The sequence below is a fragment of the Rissa tridactyla genome, chromosome 5, assembly GCF_028500815.1.
Source record: "Rissa tridactyla isolate bRisTri1 chromosome 5, bRisTri1.patW.cur.20221130, whole genome shotgun sequence".
NCBI classification, from domain to species: Eukaryota; Metazoa; Chordata; class Aves; order Charadriiformes; family Laridae; genus Rissa; species Rissa tridactyla.
The window spans coordinates 47,127,600-47,136,693 of NC_071470.1; positions in this window are offsets into that span (position 1 = coordinate 47,127,600).

Here is a 9,094-nt window from a genome sequence, read left to right on the forward strand (position 1 = left end):
AAAGTAATGATAATGACCATCGTTTGACCATTATTGGCAACAGCTTCCCTTCAACATACACCCTAAAATAAGCAATTCGGGAAATACAGGAAATGTTTTTGCTTTCTAGAAAGAGATACCTTGATTTTACTCCTCAGTAACTGCAGGCTTGAGAGACGTTAAAGTTAAGATTTTTGCTCTGTTCTTTTTTACTGGTCATTTCTGCTGGGACTTCCCCTCCCTTACTATTACCAAGCACATTTGGAACCACAGCCATACAAAAAGGTCTACCTAACCCCACTCTCCAAGGTGTGTATTGGCCAACACAGAGGAAGAATGGAAAGAACAGAGTGAACATACTACAATATTTCTCTAAAGGTTTCTCCCAGCCTCAAACAGCTCGTAGCTGTGGAAGACTTGAGCCAGAAGAAATTACATTTTTGGAGGTAGGAATTGGGGTATTATCTGGCTTCTGGATAAAAAGAAAAGCAGGGGAAAGATTAAACATAGTGATCTAGCACACCTCGTATTTCAGAGATCAAAGCGTTTTGTAGCTATCAATCACAATGATTATTTTTGTTTGCTTCTACTAATAAGGGCTAAATAAAAGAAAATTAGCATTGTAAGAACTTAACAAAAGAAAACTGGTATTCTTTCTGCTGTGCCAACAGTTCAAGTGAAATGACACACAGCACATGCTAAAGAATCAGCTAAAAAAAAAAAGCCAATTTTCAAAAAGGGAAGGTTCTTGCATCTTTGCTTAGTTTAACAAGACTAAAATGACTTTTGCTTATTCCACTGACTTTGGACAAGGACAGCTGAAATCACTGCTTGGTTACAGATTCTTCTAACATACGTGGCAGAAGGAGTTCTGGAGAAAGCACCAAGACTGCTGTTTTGCCCAAGGTCAAGTGACAGACTCAGACATTTTATTTTTTTTCAGCAATGGCTTGTGATGAGATTACATAAAGCAATTGATTCCTCAGCACAGCTAAATATAGCAAGCGTGCTGTGCAGCAGAGCAGAAGTAAGAGCGCTTTTATATTCTGATGTATGACTACTGTTCTATTAAGGCAACTGAATTTTAAAAAGTTTTCAGGAAATATTTGGTTTTACTGGGTAGGTAAAGATGAGGTACCTATAAGGGCAGCAGAAGGAACATACTTTAACAGTTTGATCATATTGTCTCTCAGTTTAGCATTAATCTGCTGCTGATTTGTTCACTTTTCCTTTTCACAAATGCAAGTCCATGCTCCAAGTACAGATATCAGCAAGCTTTTCCCATGCTAATTGTTTGATTTTAAAATGTTACTCCTAACAATTAAATTAGTGACCCCATGGGCTACTTCCAAATCCTTGTCTGATGTGTACAGAGATCCAACACAGAATTTTGTAGCTAGAAACACATCAGCCTGAAGATGACACCCTCCAACTGGCCCAAAGTAGTAAGTTTTGCACAACAAATAAGGTAAAAATGGGAAATATTTTTAAATGCATTTCACAGGAGTCATTAAACTTTATTTAGCACTGTAGAGAATATCATGCTGTTGCATACATTTTCTGAAGAACAAAGGAAGGCAATTGGGTTGTGTGTGTGAAAACATGCATTTTATGTCTGTAGAGTATTGTTGCATTGTCTTGTGCATTGTATTCATTTTCACACCCTTGGGCAGTGGATCAGAGCATCAAAGTAGCTCCTGGTACAAGGAAGACCGCTTTATAATCTATCAGAGAGAGAACCTGCCATGACAGACTGGGGTGAGGAAAGGTTGGAGGTTGTTAAAGACTTGCATCACATCTTTTGACAAGTTTCTTTAGCTCGTTTCCTTTCTTACTCTAAGATATTTCACAGGACTACTATCGCAATGTATGTGGCAAACATCTCTAAAGGAGTGCCAGGAAGCAAGGATTTATTCAAGAAGAAAATGTAATTTTGGCTAAAGAACTCAGGACACAGGCGTGGCACTTGCTTATTTGGCGAAGCAAAATGAACAGAGAATATCCTGTACAGGAGAAGAATTTGGATCAGACTTTTACACAGTAGACTAATTCATTGCAGCATCTCACCAGTAGATGTCCCACTTACCTCAGGCTTCTGTTCACAAGCCTTCTCGTGGGTGGAGTTGATTTCTCAGCACCTATTATAGAATTACTCAGTATAACTTAAATCAGATTATTTGCCTCTGGTTAATGATGTATGAGCTGGGGAAATATTACAAAGGAGTTGCTGGCAAACCTGACTTTACTCATCCTGAGCTAAGCGACAGTATCTTTGCCACACAATGTTTAGATTCATTTCTGAGGTAAGCAAACAAAAATATACAGCCATCCCCATTCTGCATCAAAATAAGCTCATCGAAGTATCTCTTAAGGAGCTTATACAAGCCAGCTGATCTATTGTTGCTTAAGAAAGTGTTGGTTAAGGTAAAATAAGACTCTCCTTAAGCCTCACCAATTCTTTAAGCTGAAGCTATACAGGAAAAAAAGGAATTTCCCTATACAATCACTCAAGTTTGAAGGTAGTTAGTTGTGTCTACATTCTAGCCCTAATACAAGTATTTGCACTGTGTGTGAATCTGGTGCTGGCAAAGCTTCAGGAAAGCAGTCTTCCTCACCCAAGTAGTACCCCAGGGCATCATGACACAGCCCCTGGGTTTCTTACGGCTCCTTTCCAGTTTATCACTGCTCCAGGGTTGCTCCAAATTTTGGAAGTCCAAAGATCAGCATATGATTCTAAAAAATCACAGACCAAGATAAACCATAACAGTTCACTTATACTGCCTGTCGAAGTACACAGTATTTTAGACGTGTTTATCCCTTATTACGCCATAAACGTTAGTACATCTAGTTATTGTAACCGTATCCCGAGTTAAACACATTCTCAGGCTGACAGCTGTGGTTACTAAACTCAGGATACAGGAAATATCTCCAACCTCATATTGTAGTAATTAGTTACTGCAACATTGAAACATGATTGGGTTATAAAAGACAAGCTCCGTATGAACGGGATACTGCTACAGATCCAGGGCTAGCATCACATCTTGTTGATGCTCCTTATGATCATCCTGGTCCTATTAACCCTTTTGCACTGCAAGGCCCTTTTATTCACCAGAAGCAGCTCACCTCTGCTGACTCCTCACTAGAAGCAAAGCTATCACAAGAAAGGAAGGTTCTTTAGAAGAGAAAAACTCCCAAATGGCTCTTCCCACTATACACACGACTGTTGTCCAAAGGGGGGCTCCCTACCCGTCTCCTATCTCAGGACAGAGATGCTCCAGGTGATTTTTTTTTGGGTTCCCTTACCTACTTCCACCTATTTCAGACTTGGAAAATAGGCATTCAAGGCAGTATTGATGATTATGTATTTGACCATTGCAGATGTATCCAGCATGTACTTAAACGCCTCATTTTAAACTGCAAATCAACTGAAGATAAGAAATAGGAACAGTTACAAGAAGGAGGACATTTGTACAAGCTGTAAAAAATGTAAGCTTCAGGGCTGCACAAATGCCATAGAACATGCAAAAACTGCTCATTAAAAGTCAAAGTGTTCTGGTGTTGTTCAACTCAGCCCATATGCCTCCCACAAGAATGACTCAATTCTTAGTGCACTTTCCATAACTGATACTCCCAATAACTTTAGCTAAGAATTTTAATATAACCTCTTCTCCTGGGGTAACCAACAGGTCTTTGTGTGCAGCAGCTGCCAAAGAAAACATATTTAGAAAGCCTGCTATGACTCCTGGCTAATAGGACTAGCCCTGGTGCCCTGGAATATTTTCCTGTTGGTCACCTGGCCCGCTACATTTGCGACCCTGAATGAATCCTTAACATTTCTAGCCACCGTATGTAGGACTAATATTATTTGTTACAGACTTGATCCAGAGTTCAGTGGAAATTTTCTAACCTAAAAATGCCAAACAATTTCAGATCATGCCCATGTAAACTCACTTACAGATTTTGCATGCGCTAGTCATCTAGCGTTACATCCCATCTTGATCTTTTCCTGCCGTCTGAATAAATGGAATTCTTTTTGGGTTGTTTTAGTTCAAACTTCTGAGCAATGTATGAATGAAAATGGCAAACAATGCCCCACATGAAACAAACCAGATATGAGAAAAAACCAACTATTTAACTGGAGAAACATCACAAAATGTCTGTTTTAAGACTAACTGTAAGAAGCTGTTCACTGTTGAAACATGGAAGTCTAGCAAACAGTAACAAGTAGAAAAAAAATACAAAGGCAAAACTATCACTAAGAGACCTACATAATTCTAAAAAAAAAAAACAAAACAAAAACCAACCTGAGAGAAACAAAGGAATAAAGTCACATCATGCAGTACAGGACCGTATTTTAGAGACTTCATTTTTCCTGAAGAGTAAGTTGCTCTTTATTTTCCAGTATCCCAGTTCAGATGATGATTCCACTATGTGGAGTACTTCACAAAACGCAGACAGGGCTCTAAAGGTCCTTCAGCCTTAGAAAACTGCATAGCATCTGTCTCATCCCTCAATTCAAAGCACCAAAGTGTTTTGGAATACCAATTTCAATGGCCATACAGGAAAGTGGGGTAGGTAGGTAATGGCTATTACCTGTTCCCTCCTTTCTACTGCTCACAAAAGAAAGCTTAGATGTCTTAACATGAAACAAATCCCCTAAACAAGGAGCACTGCCATAGCTATCAGCATGGCCCTTCTTGAGCCCCCCTTGCAAATGGAGACAAGTTATGCACCTGGAGTGCCAAGAAGGGTGGGGGGGGGAGGTTAGCAAAGATTTTGAACTGCCACCTCGTGTTGAACTGCCACCCAGTCATTTTGACAACATCTTTGAGTTGGCTCCAGCAAATATTCACCCAAATATTCACCCCACCCACAAAGTTCCACTGCGGGTGTGCAAATACTGGATCATGAGGTTTGTATCTAAATTTGGAGACAATCTATTAATTCTTTATTGATGACTCATGACTGAATCCTCTCTAGTTGGCATTGCCAGTTTCTGCATATCCCATGAGAAGTTTTCAGTACAATAAGCTGATAAGAAACTTTTGGCAGAAAATTCTGTCTGTAAATCAAGAATACTATAAGCAAGTTAATAATTGTATTCAATCCCAAAGATGCATCCAATAGGGGAAATAATGTCTTTGGGTATGAGAAAGGGTTAGTTTCCAACAGAAGAACAGACCATTTTTTGTAACACCTCCAGTGAAAGGTATGGTTCATATCCCTGAGGAAAATCAGAAGGGCTGAGAATCCAAACAGTTCCTGTGCTAAGGAAAATCCTAGACATTTGCCTTCTTTCTTCACCTCTGTGCCTTTTGTAACACCAAACAGGAAATACACCTTCTAAACACAGAACATGCTACTTAGTTTGCCCTCAGCAACGGCGTTAGGCTCTGTTAATTAACCCTTACAGGAGCTTTCATCACACTCTCACAATTTAAAGTCAACAAACATATTTCAAAATTCAACTGCATAATTCTGACATTGTTCCCTTGATAGAGCAAAGAATATAAACACACCCACAAACCAATCAGTCATTACATGATTTCAAGACCAGCCCTATGGCGTTCCAATTCTCAATATGGGTTTCATTAACGACAAAATCCTACGCACCAATGGTTAATGCTAGACACGTTCTGGAGGGTTATATCAAGGATAAAATTTGACTACTTTTTTTTTTTTTCTCTCCACTCTCACTGTCTGGTTTTAAAAACATTAGGTTACCCAAAGGCTCTCAACCTTCAAATAGTCAACTGAAAAAGGGTTAGTTTTTGAGACTGTTCAGAAATCAGCCATCAGGACAGAACGGCTGTCCTGCTGAGAAAGCTATAAAAGGAATGGATTTATATCATGTATTCTGACTGCATGCATTTGGCTATGTATTACTGACAATAGATTATTGAAATAAAACATATACAGGACTTGTTAATTACAATGAATGCATAGTTCACATACATCAACAGATGATTATCTGCCCTAAGGAGTGTGAAGGACAACAGAACAGACAACAGATGCCAGGCAGTTCTCAAACTCATAAAACAAAACAATTCCTTTGGGTGTACTTACAGAATCAGTTAGTACCCAACTTCTGTCCCTCTTTTCCTTGAAAAAGTCAAAAATCAGCAGGGACCAGAACCTCCAGCATCTTCCATGCCAGTTACCTTCATCCATGTCCCCTGCACCCATGGAGCCAAACTCCCTCTGTGAGGGAGGCACATACCACATGCTGCTGCTCACGCAAGTGCAACAAGAGGAGCTCAAATGAGACCTAATGCTCAGAAACTATCGAGTCTCCTTCATCCCGCAGCCTCCTGATGATCTGCTCCACCTGCCCCTGTAGGGTGCAACCAGGCATCAATAAAATAAGCTACAGCAGTGCTTAAAGCTATTCCCTTATTGAGCCGTGTGCTGGTGGGAGAGGGCCGTTCCTTTCATCACCCAATTTCCTGCTAAGGTCCCTATTCCCTGATTGCTACTAATTTTTTTTTGCACCAAGCCAGGCACTAATAGAATTCACCCACTTGCATATTGGCTGGAAGAAAGCTGCTTTTTGTTTTTCCATGGGCAGGGAGTTTTCCAGCGTATGTTTGTTGTTTACGAGCAGGAGATGTTCTAACCTGACCCAGCTACTGCAGTCAGTACCGCTAATGACTTGTGGATGTTTTTAAGCATAGTGAGCAGATGAAACAATTCTGATAAATGCCACCCAAAGTCATATCTGCATTATTGAGATAAGTAGAAGGGAAAGGCAACTGGTACAGAAACAGATGAGGGAAAGAAGCAAAGACTCTTTAACGTCAGCCCATCCAGTTTATCTACATCCTTATAATTAAAGATTGTGCAGTAGGTTGAAGATGGTAGAACAGAACAGAAGCATCAGGCTTAGGGGCTTTTGGCATATTCCAGGTATTAGCAACAGTCTGGAAATAATATGTTATTATATTAGTTTTTCTTTTTTTGCAAGTATTTTCAGTCCTGTCTCTGATTCAGAGATGCCTTCAATAACACTTGTCTTAATAGAACTTTTTCTGTATGTTCACCAGAGAGGTGTGGTCAAAATGAACATAAGGCAAAGAAAGAGATGTGTAAAATGGAATACCCTGCATTGGAAGCGATGCTGTGGGTCAGCAGAAACTGGCAACTGCTTAGCAGAGAAGCGAGCACTCTACAATAGCAGCCATTCCTGAAGTGCTGACGACATCTTTCAAACAACTAATTCCATTAACACACCAGGTAAAATGCATCATGGCAGCGCAGCATGCCTTAATATAACATTGTCTTGCACCGATGTCGCAGTTGCTACAGGTCTCCAGGTTCATGGGGGCAATAAAATCAGCCACTATGCAAGCAGGAATGACACAAAAGTTCTTCTGTGAGAAACTATCAATGAAATATGAAATGCAATGTTTAGAAAGATGTGGTAGTATAGTATCTTTGGCTTGTAAATCTTAAATTAATTAAACAAACGTTATCTCTTAAAATAGGATCTGCTTTGTAACAAGTTTTAATTGCTTCTAGGGCACTTTTCTTGTAGGAGATTCCTGTAAAGGTAGTTATAGAATTACTGTGTGCTGCTTCAGAAAAGTTCAACTCATTTATCTTGAATTGGGGTTGTTTTGTAGCACTGTTGTTACATAATCCTTACCAAAAGAAGTTACCAAAGATCAATGGCATTTTAACCATTTCTTATGCAGATACTGGAATATTTTATGTTCATTTAAAACGGTATGTCATATCACATCCTTTTACACATGACAGCTGTTACAGTTCAAAGTACTGACACACCCACCAGAGGCAGAACATCTGGTTTGTAAAAGTAAAACATAATGAACCACATGATGTATGTTTTTTAAACAACATTAATACTGCCAGTATTAGCCAAACCAATCACAAATATTAAACTGATGTCTGAAGTCTAAAGCAGGGTTAGAAGAAGTCAAGAAGGGAAAGGCTTGTGACTTTCTTGGGGGTAATGGGGGCAGGGGTAAAATACGAATTCAGCACTTAGTGAAAACGAAGCCAATGAACCAAAAGGATGGACAGTGTCCCTCAACACGCATGCAGCATGGTCTGAGGACCATTCCCCCAGGAAATACGGTTCAAGAGAAAACTGAGGTCAAGAGTCTCATAGAGGTAGCGATCTGATTGTTTTGTCCAGATAGCCTCTCTTTTCAACCTTATAAAATGAGCAATGGAAATTAATATATCTAATTCTGTACTTTGACAAATCATTATCTGTTGAAGGAAGCAATTGCTTTCAAAAATAAATATTTTCCTGTATAACAAAGCTGACCTTTCTTTTCTTCCAGTGACCAAAGCAAAGTGGCAGGTATTTCCATGGTCTTCTGTAGAAGGAGAATTGAATACCTCAGGAAAGCAAATTCTTCCAAAAGCTGCTGACTTTAGATTTTGCAGCCTGTATGCCATTCTGGCCACTCTATGCAAGAGTGCACAGCACACAAACGGGCGCACAGTCAAAGGCGCCTGCCTGTTTGGTCAGTGCTTAATTCCTCACCTTTTAAACAGGAGTACTACAGGCACAGTAGAAAGCTAACTGCTGGTAAGTCAGGAGAAAGCCAACAACAACTAGCAAGGTGACCCTGTGACCCTGTTCTTCCCTAAAAAATACCTGCAAGATCCTCCAACCAAAAGCAAGCCTCCAGCACCCAAAGTAAGCCCCTTGCCTGCAGGCTGACGGCCAGCTGCTCCTCTGTACCCTTTTGACAGGGTGGTGATGGCAGGGGAGGTTGACAAGACCTTGGGGGTGCCCAGTCCTGCAGTCACAGCCAGCTCTTTGCCCCTTCCCTGTCTGGCAGCAGACTCTGCCCCATGTTTGCAGATCAGACTTCTGGGTGTCTACATAGCACTGTGACAGAAAAACTCACCAGCATCAGGTCAGCTGCTGGGGGCCTTACCACCTGCTCACGAGTCCACACCTCAACATATTGAAGCTGCACACTTGGTAGGGTAGGTACAACCTCCTGCACCTCCTTTCTCCTTTTCCAAGCAAGGGTTTATCAAGGTTAGGCCATTTGGAGAGTGGGGGATGGAGGGGAGCTGAGCATTCGCAGCCAGAGCTACACTCTGTGGAGGTTCTCTTTGATTAATTTTGCCT